Source organism: Capra hircus, chromosome 13, assembly GCF_001704415.2.
Source record: "Capra hircus breed San Clemente chromosome 13, ASM170441v1, whole genome shotgun sequence".
Taxonomy (NCBI): Eukaryota; Metazoa; Chordata; class Mammalia; order Artiodactyla; family Bovidae; genus Capra; species Capra hircus.
The window spans coordinates 67,192,623-67,209,502 of record NC_030820.1 but is presented as its reverse complement, the minus strand read 5'-3'; the positions used below and the strand labels follow the sequence as shown (position 1 = coordinate 67,209,502).

Sequence of the window (16,880 nt, the reverse complement as noted above, 5' to 3'; positions counted from 1 at the left end):
TACCAGTCGTTGGCAAGAATTCTTATAAACTGAACGGAAATATAAATTGGTACAGCCACTTAAAAAACTGCTCAAACAGTATCTTCTACAGCTGAACATATGATGGCCTATACTCCAGCAATTTCATTTATAGGAATATACTCAACAGAAATTTCTGTATACATTCACCAAAACACATTTACAAGAATGTTAACAGCACTATTTGTATAATAATCTCAAAGTACAAACTATTCAAAATGTCCACCAACTTGAGTCTGGAAAAAAAACTTGTGGTGTACTCACAGTGGAACACAGTCCAGAAGCCCGGATGAGTAATACACAATAACACACCACACTCTGGATCTCTCACACTGTTAACCAAAATAAGCCAAACACAAAAATGCATACTATATGACTCCATTTAAGTAAAGTTCAACAACAGGCAAAAAGAATCTATGTTATCATCAATCAAAGTCACGGTTTTGAGGTGGGAGTGATTGGGAATGCACATAAGAAAGGCCTTTAGAGCACTGATTATATTCTGGTTGGTTTGTTTTGGCCACACCATGCAGCATGTGGGATCTTAGTTCCCCAACCAGGGATCAAACCCGTGCCCCTTGCAATGGAACTTCAGAGTTTTAACCACTGAATCGGCAGGGAAGTACTAATATAGGGAAGTCCTACATTGAATGGGTTACCTGGGCATGTTCAATCTGTGAAAATTCATTCACTTAGAATATGTGTATGAGTGAAATGACAGTCGCTCAGTCATGTCCAACTCTTTGCAACCCCATGGACTGTACAGTCCATGGAATTCTCCAGCCCAGAATACTGAGTGGGTAGCTGTGCCCTTCTCCAGAGGATCTTCCCAACCCAGGGATCGAACCCAGGTCTCCCACATTGCAGGCAAATTCTTTACCAGCTGAGCCACAAGGGAAGCCCTAGGATATGCGCACTTTCCTGTATTTGCTTTACCTTAACAAAATATTACAATTTTAAAAATACAGGGTCCCATCTCAAGAGATTCTAATTTACCTGCAGCCCGGCCTTGAAAAAAACTTTTCTCCAAACTTTAAACTTCTTATTTTGCATTGGGGTAGAGCAGATGAACAATGCTATGGTAGCTTTAGGTGACCGGTGAAAGGACTCAGCCATACGCACACATCAGGCCTTGAAATTTTTAAAAAGCTCCCCAGGTGTGTCTAATGTGCATCCAAGAACCACTGTGTTAGAACTTGGCAACCCTCTTCACTGTTTATTTCTTGGAGCAGAATGTGCTGCTGGTTCTCCAGAAAGTTTAAAGCAGGGTTGTTTCTGTAGAAGACTAGGAGCTCCAGAGGAGGTTAATAGATATTACATGGAAAAAGAGTTCTGTGGTGAAATAAACAATTTTTAAAATTTTAATGATTAACTTTCATTGAACATTTACTACATTCCTAGAACTAGGCTAAATGCTTTATCTACATTATCTCATTTAAGACCACAACAAGTCTGTGAGAAAGGTACTATTAATCCTCATTTTAAAGAAGAGTTAAACTAAAGTTCAGTGTGGTTAAGTAATTGCCCAAGGTCACACAGCCAGCAGAATTGATGCTTTTGAACTGTGGTGTTGGAGAGGACTCTTGAGAGTCCCTTGGACTGCAAGGAGATCCAACCAGTCCATCCTAAAGGAGATCAGTCCTGGGTGTTCACTGGAAGGACAGATGTCGAAGCTGAAACTCCAATACTTTGGCCACCTGATGTGAAGAGCTGACTCATTTGAAAAGACCCTGATGCTGGGAAAGATTGAGGGCAGGAGGAGAAGGGGATGACAGAGGATGAGATGGTTGGATGGTATCACCGACTCAATGGACATGAGTTTGGGTAGACTCTGGGAGTTGGTGATGGACAGGGAGGCTTGGCGTGCTGTGGTTCATGGGGTCGCAAAGAGTCGGACATGACTGAGCAACTGAACTGAACTGAACTGGACACAGCCAGTACGAGTCAGCTGTGTGCCTGCGTGCATGCTTAGTCGCTTCAGTTGTGCCCAGCTCTTTGTGACCCCATAGACTATAGCCCGCCAGGCATCTCTGTCCACGGGATTCTCCAGACAAGAATACTGGAGTAGGTTGCCATTTCTTCCTCCAGAGGATCTTCCTGACCCAGGGACTGAACTCGAATCTCTTATGTCTGCTGCACTGACAGGCGGGTTCTTTACCACTAGTGTCATCTGGGAAGCCCGTATAAGGCAGGATTAGGGTTTAAATTCACATTGGCCTTGACACTGAAGCCCATGCACTGAATCACTGCCCTGATTTGCCTCTCCAGGCAGCACTTGTCTGCAGGACTTAATGGAGCTTTCACTTGGCTAATGTGAGCTGTGGATTGCCAAGACAGGAATGTCAGAGGCAGCATTTCCCCAAATGATCGCTTGCCTCCATCTCTTACCATCCAACCCACAAGCTACACCACTGGTAGAGTTTTCATTTTGCACTGAAGTCTGATCCTGTATTTCCCTTGTAGGGAAGCTTTTTTTTTTTTTTTTTTTTTGGCCACACCACATGGCATGCAGGTTCTTCCCTAGCCAGGGATCAACCCCACACCCCTTGCAGTGGAAGCAGAGAGTCTTAACCACTGGACCGCCAGGAAATTCCTGTAGGGAAGCATTTAACACTTCCGCATGGCCTGGAGTCAAGTCTAAACTTCTTAGCCTCACAGTCCAGACCATCCAGTATTTGGCCTTGACATACTTAGTTTTATCTCTGGCCATCCTAACCTCCCTCTCCACCCTCAGTCCACTAAACACTCAATTTTCTGGCTATACTCAGTAGGTCTGATGGACTCACACCCCTGCAATGGTAGCCACCATTAGCTGAAACTCTACTATGTGTCAGATACTCCTCATAAATTAACTTTAACTCCCACAGGGAGCCTTTAAAAACAGGTCTGGAGATCTCCCTGGTGGTCTAGCAGCTAAGATTCTCTGCGCTCCCAATGCGGAGGGCCCGGGTTCAATCCCTGGTCAAGGAACTAGGTCCCACACGCTGCAACTAGGAGTTTGAGTGCCACAGCTAAAAATCCTGTGTGCTGAAATGAAGGTCGAAGACCTCACGTGCTGCACTAAGACCTGGCACAGCCAAATAAATTAAGTTTTTTTTTTAAGTCAAAAAATAAAGACAAAAACAGGTCTCATTATCCCCAGTAGATAGATTAGGAAAAGGGAGGTTCATCTTGACACCTCCAAAGTCATACCTAGTGAGTAGCAGAACTAAGATTGGAACACAGATTTAGATTTCTCTTCTATGAAGCTATGGAGTTTTCACTCCTCCACACTCACCACCTGTTCTGTGCGGTGGTGATACCCTTCTTTCTCTCCACCTGGCAAGCTCGTCCTGTTCTTTAAGAGCTAACCCCAGGGCTGTAATGATAGTATCTATCATCTCTTAAATGCTTTTCAGGCGCTGTGCTCAGCACTTGACTTGCCTTGTCTCATTTACACAATATTGTCTCCATGCTCCTTTTATTCCCTCTGAATTGCTCTTTATCTGCCTTGTGCCAAATGGGTTTCTCTCTCCTCTAGTTCCAAAGAGTCTCACCACATCTCTACTGTGGCTCTCAACTGTGTGTGTGTGCTAAGTCGTTTCAGTCATGTCCAACTCTTGGCAACCCCATGGACTGCTGGCTGTAATTGTTAATTTCATACCTGCCTCTTCCACTGGACTAGATGCTCTCAAAAGACAAGAAATATGTTATTCACCTTTCCATCCCACCCTAGGGCAGGGGTCCCCAACCCCCAGGCCCATGGACCAATAGCAGTCTGTGGCCTGTTAGGAACCAGGCCACATAGCAGGAGGTAAGCGGTGGGTGAAAGAGGGCAGCTTCTTCATCTGTATTTATGGCCACTCCCCATCGTTTGCATCATAGTCTGGATCTCAGGAAAGCAAGCTCAGGGCTCCCACTGATTCCACATTATGGTGAGCTGTAAAATTATTTCATTGTATATCACATTATATAATCACAATAATAGAAATAAAGTGCACAATAATGTAATGTGCCAAACCAGCCCCTCACCCCCCACCCTCCACCCCATGGAAAAACTATCTTCCACAAAACTGGTCTCTGGTGCCAAAAAGGTCAGGGACTGCACCCTAGAGTTACCCAGCATGCAGTAGACATTCAATAAATGGGAGCGTGTGGACAGGAGGGTGGGAGATGAAGAGACTAAAACTCACTGACATTATTCCATCAGTTGTATCATCGGGAGTGGGCCTCTGGCTTGGAACCACAGCTCTAGCATCAAACCAGACCAAACAGACCTGGCGGTCGGGGAAAGACAGGGGCCAGACCCAAGATGTGCCTTACCTGGCCCCTGCCTTGCCATCCATAAAAGGGTGACCCCGGACCGCCTCCGCTCCACAGTCTCTTTTCAACTCTGCACGCTGTACAGTTGGCTTTATAGATCCCGGCTTAGAAGTTTTGCTGTAAAATGATGGTGAGCTCCGTTCCACAGCACTGTTTCAGATATTCTCAACTGCTCCTTGCCATGGCCTGTGTTGTTCTCAAGATCTCCTAGTGGATGAAGAGCTATCCGCGACAGGTGGCCCAAAGAAAATGTATAGCTAAGGCGTGGCTCCCCACAGGTGGGAAGATCAGGTGGTCACAGCCCTTTCTAAATGGAACTATTCTTTTTGAGTAGGAGGCCCTTTTATAGGACAGAGACATCTTTGATGCTCACTCATTCATTCAACACCCATTCTGTGTATGCAGTCTACAATGGGTGCATTCAAAGCACACCTCCTTGTAATCCCTGGGGTAACCGCCAACTCATGCCACCCACATCCAACCCCCCGTGGGCTCCAAGGCTGTGGATTTTTAAAGCCAGCCTTCTGTACCTTTGTTCTCACTCTTTCTGGACTAACATACATACTTGCCCAGGTAACAGTGAGCAATAATCAGAACCAGCTGCAAACTCAGCTGGGTTTCTGCACAGCCTCCCTCAAACATTAGTAAACATGGAAACCACCAGAAAGTCAATTTCAAAATTACTTTATCCCTTCCTAGCTGCCCACCTCTGCTGCTGCCACCACGAGGGCTAAGCTACATGGTTTTTCTGCTTCTACCAAGTCATTTTCTTTTGAGGATGTCAAGTATCGCCCCTCCCACTGGGGCACAGAGTATGCTGTATTTTACACATTCATTTGTAATATTCATGAAGTCTGTCAAAGAGAACCTCACTTATGCATTTCTCTAGCACAGCTGGAACCACACCTCTTTGTTCTCATTTATTTGTCCATGTGTCTGCTTCCTTCAGGAGATGGGGACCAACCAGGCAGGGAACTGGTTTAAGTTCATTTTTTAATCTCTAATTTCAAGCATCAGGCCAGGTAAAATGCACTTCTTGAATATTTAACAATATGTAGCCACAGTCTAAATGATCATAAAATCTGAAGTACTGTGGAACTTGACTCAGAAACACTCTATTTTATTCCTATCTGACTGGAAAAAAAATTGAATGTACTCAGTACTCAATGTTAGAGAAACGCCTGGGGGAAAGAAGCATTCACACACAGGGTCTAGGGAATAGAAACTGGTTTTCAGGACTTCCCTGCGGTCCAGTGATTAAGACTCAGCTTTCACTGTAGGGGAGTGGGGGCGGGCGGGGGGGTTCAATCCCTGATCAGGGAACAAAGATCCCACAGGCCCTGTGGCTCGTCCAAAAGAAAAAAAACAAAACTGGTTTGGCCTCTTGGGAGGACAATTTGACAATGTCATAGTTCAAACTGCAGGGGAGTTTCCTTACAGATAAAATCACCCAAGTGTATGAAGATATACACTGTATAAGCAAGGATGTCGTAGCATTATAATGCAGGGGGGAAAAAACGGAAATAATCTTCACCACAAGCAAGGGACTAGAAAACAAATTATGGTAAATTTTTATTAGGGAATATCATGTAGCTTTTAGGACTGAGGCATACCTATATGTGTCGACATGTGCTAAGATAAATTAGCTGAAAAGGGAAGTTTCGGGAAAGGGTTGTATAGACGTGTTAACAAGTAAAGAGGATAGGATATACATAAATGCACGTGGATTTGTACATGCCTAAGAAATTTATGGAAAGACATAAAACATTCAGCGATTTCTTCCAGGAAAAAAGGAATGGCTGATCACTGGGAAAATTTCCCTTTCCATTTTCCACATTTCTGTACTGCTTGAATTTTAATAATGAGTTTCTCTTTATTTTTATAATTAAAAAGCATAAAGTAAGCAATAAGAAAACAAAAGCTTGATTTCCTATGTTAAAAAAAAAGAAGAAGAAAATAAACGGAATTCTGGAGAAACTCTTCCCTGTTTCTTTATTTTAATTTGGCTGCATCAGGTCTTAGCTACACATGCAGGATCTTTTTTTTCAGCATTTGGGATCTAGTTCCCTGACCAGGGATTGAACCCGGGCTCCCCGCATCAGGTGGAGAAGGAAATGGCAACCCAGCATTCTTGCCTGGGAAATGCCATGGACAGAAGGGCCTGGAGGGCTACAGTCTATGGGGTCGCAAGAGTCGGACATGGCTGAGCAACTAAACCACCACCCTGCTGCACTGGGAGCACGGAGTCTTAGCCACTGGACCACCAAGGAAGGCCCCTTCTCTGTTTCTTTATAAGGCAGTAGGCAATGACTCTAAAGAGTTTGCTCTCTGCCCAGTTTATGGGGGAGCAGGTGATGGCTACAGAGTTCCAGAAAGGAAGCTGGGGACAGAGAAAGTCACCAAAGAAGAGCCAGGAGCCCTGAAGAAAGTAAGTGTGAGAATATGTGCCTTTTACTTGCTCTTGGATGACAGGAAATAAAGCCTGCTCTGATTGAGACTCTAAAATGTTCCGGGAGCTAAGAAATTCTGAGAACTCACCGGATTGGCATGGACACGGGGGCCTGCAACCAGCGCCAAGAAGCAAAGGCTAGGAATGCCTCAGTAAGTAATAGACATAAGTAACCAGGGTGAACAAACGACGGACCGAGCACCAGGGACGTAAGCGACACAGGGCTCCTCTCGCCTATCCCTTCTGAAGCTACGACTCCCAGAGGCTGACTGTACGGATACTAAGCTAATAATTATTGTTAGTATGTATCCTGTACACCCTATGTGCCAAACACAGGTTAAATAATCATATCATCTCATACTATTATTATTCCTATTTTACACATGGGGAAACTGAGGCTCAGCGAAGTTAGCAAATAACTTCTCAAGGATACATTAAGTGGGAGAGGGAAGAATCCAACCCAGGTCTGACTCCAGAGCTAGCCAAAGTCACTGCCAGCCTTTCCTCCATCTGAGGAAGAACTGGAAAAAGGCACTCCCTCAGGGCAGGGACAGCTTATGAAATGCAACCGCATTTTTGCCCAGAGTCAGAGAGCGTCATGATTCAGTGCAAGGACTTAAGAAGCAAGACAGCCTGGATTCAAATCCTAACTCCACCACTGACTGGCTGTGTGACCTGGGGCAAATCATGGAACCTCTCTGTGCCTCACTTTCCTCAGCAGTAAAATCAGGGTCATAGTAAGGCCACCTCTAAAGAGTTGCTAGGAGGACAAAGAGTTAAACAGTGCTTGGCTCATAAGATAAGAACTAGATGTTAACCATTATTATTAAGAAAAAGGGACTTTCCGGGTGGTATAGTGGATAAGAATTCACCTGACAATTCAAGGGACACAGGTGCATTCCCTAGTCCAGGAAGATTCCACGTACTGTGCAGCAACTAAGCCTGTGCACCAGAACCACTGAAGCCCACACTCTAGAGCCCATGATCCACAAAAAAAGCCACCGCAACGAGAAGCCCGTGCACCGCAATGAAGAGTAGCCTCCACTCGCCATAATTAGAGAAAGCCCAAGAGCAGCAACGAAGACTCAGGGCAACCAAAAAAGAAATAAATAAGGGAAAAAAGAAAAAAGGTGCCCTTCCTCCCAGGCAGATGCAACCCCGCAGGGTTACAAAGCCTGGCAAGTGGAACAGGCTAGCTTTTGGCCCCTCTATCAGCCAGGTGCCATCAGGCAGTCCTCAACTCTACAACCCTACACTCGGCCTCCTGAGCAGTGAACTTCCACATGCTGCCAGCTCTTCCTCTTGGCTTCCTTCCCTTCTGCCAACCTGGCTGTGAATCTGGCTGGCACACTTTTGAAAAATACAGACTCCCAGGGCCCCACCATGGCGGGTTCTGACGCAGGTAGGTTGGTCTAGGGCCCAAGGATCTGTGTGTTTAACAAGCCCCAGATGACCAGGGGACCCAAGACACTCTATCCCCCGACACACATTTCTGGAAGCACCAGAAGCCCCATGCACCTGTTCTTGGTGTTTCCACAGCTCCTTGGGAGCAAGCAGCCTTTCCTTCATGCTCAGTCCCAGGTCTGAGCACACAGAGAAGGGGCACAGTAAGTCTGTTCTCCTGCAAGCCAGCCCACAGAGCAGATGGCTGTGCGAGCAGACATGACAGGCTGAATTTGCTTGAGTGCGTGACACTGGGGACCCCTCAGCTGCAGACCTGGGGTACCCCCAGACCCTTGTTCCCCGAAGTGCAGTTCACAGACCAGCAGCACATGACTCCCTCTGAGAGGTTATTCTAAATGCAGATGTCCAGGCCCCAGACCTAAGGAATCAGATTCTGTCTCTTACAGAAACCCGCAAGCTTTTGAGCAAATTTGAGGCATATGCTTGAGACCCCTTCCCCCATCAGGAAAAGTTCTAATCCATGTGCAGTTCTAATCTGTCCAAAAACCCTATGGGGCCAGTCTTTTCCTTCAGACTCCCAGGGAGGCCCAGAAAAACAGCGTGGTCCTTTTAATGGCCTTGATGTAGCAGCCAGCCTAGGGCTCACGGTGAACCTTCGTTTTGATGAATTATTTATTTCAAAGTCCATGTGAAAATAAACCTTCCCAAAAAAAAGAAAAAGAAAAAAAAAAAAAAGACAGCAATTTTGGCCTCTGTAGTTCTGGGACGTAAAACATTCCCGTCTTTTGTACAGAGTTGTGACCCCTACTTCCCCAGCCAAAGCCATCCAAAGACATCAAATGCCCAAAGGAAACAAGCCATGCCTTCCTGTTGGCCAAGCTTCAAGTTATCAGGCAGATTTCACACTGGAGCTTGACCTCCTTAATCCAAGGCCTATCACATTGCTGTAAATGTCAGTGGAAAAACAGCCATTCAGTGGTTTCCTTCATTCCACCAGAAAGGGAAAAAAACAGGAAGCTAACAGCAGCTGCACCCCAGCTTGGCAAATCCCAGGGGCCCCGCTGAGAGGGTGTTCCTTGTGAGCACCTACCTTCCCCCGCCCCAGCCTGCCTGTCCAGATAAAGGGCGGACCTGTGTCTATGTGAGCAAAGTGCAGCCATGATCATAGAACAATTCAGATAATTCGGGCCCCCAAGTGCCTCCTTGGCGGGCAGGCGGGAAGGAAAACAGCTTTGGTCTGAATTTCTTTGGCCTAAATGACCAACGTTCATCGCTCAAGTTCATCTGTGTCTCTCTCCTGTTCATTCAAAATGTCCTACAAGCCAAACCTCCTGGACTCCAAGAGACATGAGGCCTTCCAAGTCCTCATTCATCCCTTTAATGCTTACTGTCTCCTGTGTGCCCGCCATCATGCTGGGCAACTGGGGACACAGGGCTGAATGAATCACACACACAGTCACTGACCTTAGGGGCCTCAAGGCCAGTATAAGCCTTCTCAAATCTGGCACTATTGACATGTGGAGTTGGACAACTCCTTGTTGAGGGGGACTGCCTGGGCACTGCAGGGTATCTCGCTGGCCTCAACGTGCTAGATGCCAGTAGATCCCTGCCCCCTCTGTACTTACCCACTTGTGACAACCAAAAATGCCTCCAGACATTGCCAAATGTCCCCTGGAGAGCCAAGCTGCCCCCCAGCTGAGAACCACTGACCTCGTGGGAGAGAGAGGGTAAAAGAATAATGACCACAAATAGCCATACAATCACATTTATGTTAAGCACCATGGAGGAAAATTTTATGGATGTTACATCAATATATCTATGATGTGGAAGTCGATTTTATGTTGGATTACAAATCTTTATTTATCACAACCCTGAATTATACACACACACACATACATGCATGCATGATACGTATTTCTGGATGAAGAAACTGAAGTGCAAAGAAGTGAAAAAATTGGCCGAGGGCCAAAAACCAGTGAAAGGCAAAAGCAGGATTTGAACCTTGGCCTTGAACTTTGCCTCCTGTGGAAAAGGAAATTCGAGCCTTTGTTTTGATGTCTTCTGTAAACAGGTAGGGTGTGTGGTCACGTGATGCTCTAACCCGCCATCCTAAAAGACTCATTCCTTCCTGGGGCCACAGTGGAGCTCAGTCACCACCTGCTGCCTCAATCAAGCTGCAAACTGCCTGCGTCAAAGCACATCTGTGGGACACTAGCGGGCCCAGGAAGGTTGCCTTGAATTCTGAGACATCCAAGAATAGCTCCCTATCGCCAAGCGCCTGCACTCAGGAACTTCCCAAAAGTCAACACCAGAAGAGACTAGGGTAGTCGCCAGATACCCAGAGCACACCCCACTGTGACCCATCACCAAGGTGCCTGCAGTCTAGCATCCGGGGGTGCATGGTGAAAGAAGCCAGACATTCTGCAGGCAGCATTACCAAGAGCATGCACAAGGTGGTACACATAAGCACAGAGCAACTTCAGAGACCTCTAGACATGAGTTCTCACCATTTATAAGCCCTTTAGCAAATCACCTCACCCTCTATGCCTCTATTTTCGCTTCTGTGCAGTGCAGATAAATGCATCTACTTCAGTAAGTCTGTATGAGGATTCAACAGCAATATAAGCAAAGACCTCGGACAGTGACCAACATCCAGAAAAGCACTTAGTACCCTCTTATGGTCAACAAGGGAGCGAGATGGTGGCTCTTCATCCACCCACATCCCCTTCCTCTAAATGAGAAAAGTCCCAGCGTGAGAGACATGGGTGCACAAGTAGCAAAAACATCTCAGGAAGAAGGAGGGAACACCTGTGCTTTCCAGGTAGAAGGAAGAGGAAAGGACAGTTAACGTATCCGCAAATGTGCACAGGCCAGCCATTCCTCCTTTGCAGAAGTAAACTCTAGACTGGTTTCAGATGGCTCCATAAGCTGCAGGAGGCCTGCTTTGGGTGAACAAGCATTTAATCATTCCGGACCCCTTAGCAGAACGACCTCGTGCTCCCTGACCTCGCCTCCATCATGCCCTACAGTGATGGCTCTCTAGCTGTTAACTCTGCCCACTGCTCTCTAAGACACCAAACACTTTTTAAGCCTCTATGTCTTTGCACAAGCTGTTTTCTCAGCTCAGGCTGCCCACTCCCCTCCACCCCACCTTATTAGCTGCCACCTGGAAAACTGTGTCCGAAGGGCTCAAATGTGCCCCGACAGCAAAATTTGCCCACCTGCTACTGATCACTGCAGACTAATAATAATAGCAGCCATGGTTTCCCTGGTGGCTCAGTGGTAAAGGGTCTGCCTGCCAATGCAGGGGACATGGATTAAATCCCCAGTCCAGAAAGATCCCACATGCCACAGGGTAACAAAGCCCATGTACCACAACTACTGTGTCTGCGCTCTAAAGCCCGGGATCCGCAAATGCTGAGCCCAAGCGCTGCAACTACTGAAGCCCTTGTGACCTAGAACCCGTGCTCTACAACAAGAGGAGCTACTGAAATGAGAGGTTCGTGCACTGCAACTAGAGTAGCCCCCAGAGGAAAAAAGTCCACGAAGCAACGAGGACGCAGCACAGCCAACTAAGTAAAAAAAAAAAAAAAAAAGCAGCCAACATGTGTAAGCAGTGATTAATATCTAGAAGGCTCTGAACTGAGGTGGTTCCTTTACCCACGTGGTTCCCTTTTCTCCTCACATCACCACTCAGAGGTAACACATCTGTCCATCACCAGCTGGCTGTGAGGTGGCAGATTCAGGAATGAAGCCTGGGTTCGTTAGCTGAGGCCACCTGTTCATCCCTCCCTCTACTCTTCACTTCTCTTCTTGCCAGTGAAGCTGTGTTCTCACTATCACTTTTTTGCCCGTAGACTGAGAAGCCTGAGAGCTGCTTTATTCATCTTGAAATCCCTCACTAAGCACAATGGCTAAAAGGGAGTAAACATCTGTTGAATGAATCAACAGACCCTGCAAAATGGCAGCCAGAGGAGAAAGGTGAAATGAAGACTTCTAGAGACAGGCTGATGCTGGACTTGGATTCCCAGAAATCAACCGCCTCTCCCCCCCAGGCTTGAGGGGCTTTCCCTGTCCTGTTAGCTAGAGGCAGAGAGTTCTGCCTTCCCCTGGACTGGGAGGGAATGCGGAGGGGATCTACGAGAGGCCAGTGCAAAAGAGGAAATGGTGGTGGTGGTGATGATAATCATTTCCTGCATTCCTGCCCCTACCAGGTGCTGCACTAAGCACTTTTTATGCATCAAGGGCTCAGAGAATCCTCACAACCCCACAGCGGAGGCATTACTATCACTCCCACTTTACAGATGAGAAAACCAGGAGTCAGAGAGAGTAAATAATTTACCCAGGTCACAGAGCTTCTAGGTAGAGAGCTATAATTTGAACTAGACCTATCTGGCTCCCTTGCTCTTCCAACTTTGTGGCCTTCTGTAGGAGACAGGCTTGTCCTAGCCCTCCTGAAATTCCAGTGTCTCGGGACTTTCCTGGTGGTCTAGTGGTTAAGAATCTGCCTACCAATGCAGGGGACACGGGTTCGATCCCTGGCATCTGGGACAATTCCACATCCTGCGGGGCAATGGAGCCTGTGTGCCACAACTACTGAAGCCCCCACACCTAGAGCCTATGCTCTGCAACAAGAGAAGCCCCCACAATGAGAAGCCCATGCACCACCCGCCACAACTAGAGAAAGCCTGCACACAGCAACGAACACCCAGCACAACCAAAAAAATTAAAATCTCAATGTCTAGGATGAACTCAGGATAAAAAAAAAAAAAGACCATCCCAGCCTCTGCTGGAAGAATACTACTTGGGACGCACTCCACTGAGTGCTTCATGTCCCAGGTGCAGGTGGCATGGGGGTAGGAGTAATTAGATTGGCAGAGGAGTCAAAGTTGGCTGAGGTTCCTGAAAGTCCAAACACAGCCCAGGAATCCAGGTACTGCCTTCCATGACCCACAAAAAAACCAGGCTGGCCTCAGACTCCATTGATTAGAGAACGCTGACTCTGGGTATGGAGCAGGGTTTGAGAAGAACCTGGGGCCCTAGTTTCCAAAGAGAACAAAGATGCTCTGCAGAAGGTTACTGCCTTGGGGGAAAACCCATTTTCCTGCGTCAGCATCCTCTTAGCCCCATGGCTCCAGCTCCCGAACTTAACAGCTGGATTAGAATTTAACCTCCGCTCCTGTGTCAGTTACCAAAGAGAACAAAGTCTGTGCGTGCACTGGACCTTGCCTGCCATGTCTCTCCAAGCCAGGGAAGATTCAGAGAACACAGGGATTCCGGGAGCCCCAACCCAGAGCCTGGCAGATGAGTGGCACAGTGGGAGGAGACCAAAAGATGGGGGAGCAAGGATCAAGTGGTCTTCCTGAAGAAGACATTTCAGAGGCTGGGATGAGCTGGGACCAGGAGGGGGGTCAGGAAGGTTCCAGGGAGAGGGGCACCGCTGGACAGACTCCAGTTCACAGGAAAGCACGAAGTGGAAGGTCCAAAGTGGCCTGGTTGACATCTTGCCTCCGACATCCTGGTGACAGGTGGGAGATGAGGGGCTGGGGAGGCGAGTTGTGTGGGAAGGCCCGGGAGCAGGCTGGGAGCTCAGAGGACTCACCAGCGCCCACCAGCCGCCTGCAAGCTGCCTCTTGATGACAAAGCTGAGGGAGGAAGATGTGGAAACTCCCCCAGCGCCTGCAGAACCACCCACCAGGGCTCCACTTCTGCTCCTGCCTAAAAGGAGACACGCCCCATTCCAAAGCTTTCTGAAAGGCCCGGGTATTAACCTCGGAGCATCCGGCTGCCAGGACCTCACACGGTCCTGCCCCCATCATCCCACGGCCTGATTAGCCCCATCTCCTAGGGGCAACTGAGGCTCTCCGAGGCCAAGTGCCTTGCCCTCGGGAAGAAAGCGAGTCACTGGCTAAGCTAAAATGCTTATGACCAGCCACGGAGGAGGCCTCCCACACAGAGGGTTTTTCTCCGGTGCTTCACCAGCCACAGAAAATGGCAGGGCCCTCAGGGTAGTACCCGCGCCGGCCCAGGAGGCTAACGGCAGGCGCCTTCCCGGGAGAGCCCGGCGGGCAAGGGTGCCTGGTACCCCAGGGCCTCGAGTCCTCCACAGAGGGCGATTCAGAGGTGGCACCTGGTGCCCAGGGCCGCCGAGAGCGGGTGGGCGCTTCTGACAGCGAGAACAGCGGCCCATTATGTAGAATTCAATCACATGCGCGCGCAAGCAGCTCGGCTTTCGGTTCTGAGAAGCTCTTAAGGAGCCGCGTCTTTCTCTCCCTGGGTTTCTGAGATGCCCGGGAGCTCCGAATCTCGGGCTTTCCGCGCGGCCCTCCTGGGAGGGCCAGATTCAAAGCTCCAATTATCCGCGCGAGGCTGGGAACTGCATCATCAGCATCTCCCGCTAAGCCGGTCCGAACTGGAGGAGGTGGCAGAGGTGGGGAGCGGGGTAGCTGGGGCCGGGGGGTGGAGTCTGCCGGCCTCAGGGAAGGCGAATACCCCGCATCTCTAGCTGTCCACGCGGGACGGTCTGGGCAGCTCGGGTGACCTTGGGGAGACCCCTCTGCGCGCCCTCTCGGAGGAAGGCTGCACAGACTCAGTCCATCCTAGGCGTTCGGGGGCGCTCCTCCGGCCGGAGTCGATGCGCGGGACTCAGGAAGAGAGGCGCGCTCCAGGCGCGGGGGACCCAGCCGCCGGCGCACGGCGGCCCTTCGGGAAGGTAGGGAACAACCACGCTGGGGTCTCCCGCGGGGCGCTGTCAGCCGGATCCCGCGGGGGGCGGGTCTGCACGCGGGGGCGCCTGTCCTGGGGACCTTTCCCGCCCAGGCAGGGAGCGCTCCCGGCGCCCTGCCACCGCCTGCGGGGACCGAGCGCCGCCACGCGAGGGGGCGGCGCCCCCGTGCTAGCCCCGAGACTGGGAGCCCGGACTGTCTGCTGCCGGTTGGGGCTCCTTCTGCCCAGCACCGCGCCCCTTAGGCAGAAGGCGGCCCAAGAGCCCAGAATCCTCCAAGATGCCCCCTGCCCGCCCCAAGATCCGGCTACGGGGACACCAGCCAGCAACCTGCCAGTGCGCCCCGTACCGTGGCCTCGTCTCTGGCGCGCAAGACCCGGGAGAACGCCCCCATCCCAACCCAACTCCCCAGCCCTGCTCGCCTGGTACCCGCCTTTCCAGTCTCCCTCCCACCCCCCCCCCCCCCCCCAGTTATCTCCTGCCGCTGGCCCTTCGTCAAAGCTCTCTCCACACACACCCCCAGCCAGACCCTCAGAGGCTGGGTCCACCTCCCCGCTGCGATCCTCATCCCCAGCCTGGTCAAGCCAAAGGGCGCAGGGCAGCCGGCGATGCCGCCGGGGAACTCACCCGCTCTCCCGAGCCCTGCCCCGGGCGGCTCCCGGCCCTGGCTCGGTCCTTCAGTCCCCGAGCCGCAGCTGCCGGTGCGGCGACAGAAGCCAGCTCTGCACGGCCGCGGGCCTCCGCGCCGCCCCTCGGCTCCTCCCCCGAGGCGGGGCCTGAGCTCGCGGGAAGGGGGTGGGCATCCTCTCGGCTCGACCTGGACGGCACGCGAGCTCCCGGCAAGGGTCCCTCATCCCCCTCCACCACCACCTCTGAGCAGCTAGAAATTGAAAGCAGGTGAGACGCGACCAGGGGTCGGGAAAGAGTTTTCCTTACGGTCTTCCTCCCACCCTTCAACATCACCGCTTTGGAAAGGGGGAAGCCCAGGACGGTATTCTTGCTCCCATTTGATGGAAGGGCATCACGAAGCCCAGAGAGCTGCAGTCAACCACCCAAAGTCACACAGCATTAAGACCGGTGCCAGCAGTTCATGTGTCCTCATACCTTGAAGCCTGAATCAGAAGGCTTCCTAGGACGTCAAGGAGCCCAGCCAGGGTTTGCCCTGGGGACAGGTCTGTGGGAGCTGGTCCCCCAACTGAGGGGTAGGAGACGAGAGCCAGACTAGTGGGAGCATGGGGGGCCGTGACCTGCGACGTAGAATCACATCGTTTCCTCTTTCTGGGAGGGACCGAGTTGTAGAGGAGGAGGAAGGAAGTGGTTGTACCTCCACTGACGTCTGCCCCTGGTTGGGAGGTGCAGGATCTAGAAAGGGGCTGCCTTCCTGAGATCTAACGCTTAAAATAGAAAGCAAAACACAACCCGTGGCCCCTGTCATCTAACCCAATCCTTTTTCCTGGGTTGAAGGCCCCTGCACTCAGCACCATCTTTTCTCTACAGGACAAGGTATTGAGAAGCCCCTTCTCTCCACCCTACCCCCCAGGAAGAGGAGAGAAAGTTAACAAACAAAGGGGAAACAAATCCATCCCCAAACATTCTCTGGAATCCACACTCGCTGAACACTGGCTTTAGAACAATAGAGTTCTCTTCTGCACAAAGGGCCTTGTTTCCTGAGCTTTCCCGGCCTCCAGATTAGAGCCTGAGGCACCCCAGGGCCAGCCAGAGGGGCGCAGAGAAGGCTTAGGTTTGAGGAGTTCGGGGATGATAGTTCAGTTCCTAGCAGTCTTGTTCAAAGAACTCCTTTACTCGGTACTATATAGCAACCTTCTTCAGAGGCTGACACTATAACCTGAGTTTAGCGATTTCCTGTTTGCTAAGAAAAACCCCATAACCTTTGCTGGGGAAGCAAAAACCCCTGGATTGTGTTTATTCTCTGCCCCCAACCTCCCCGGGTTTCTCTGAAAGCCAGCTCCCCAATTTGCCCCC

General features: G+C 50.1%; 1 protein-coding gene across 2 annotated transcripts in view; it reads right to left on the bottom strand.

Moving 5' to 3' along the window:
- PPP1R16B (protein phosphatase 1 regulatory subunit 16B) overlaps positions 1–15,634 on the bottom strand; it is a 109,306-nt gene extending 93,672 nt beyond the window's left edge. The window contains exon 1 of one of the 2 annotated variants that reach the window (XM_018057861.1): positions 15,525–15,634. The gene's annotated coding sequence lies outside the window, so the exon portion shown is untranslated. Of the gene's footprint in view, positions 1–4,320; positions 4,537–15,524 lie in introns of those variants that run through there. The other variant, XM_018057862.1, reaches the window with a different exon arrangement.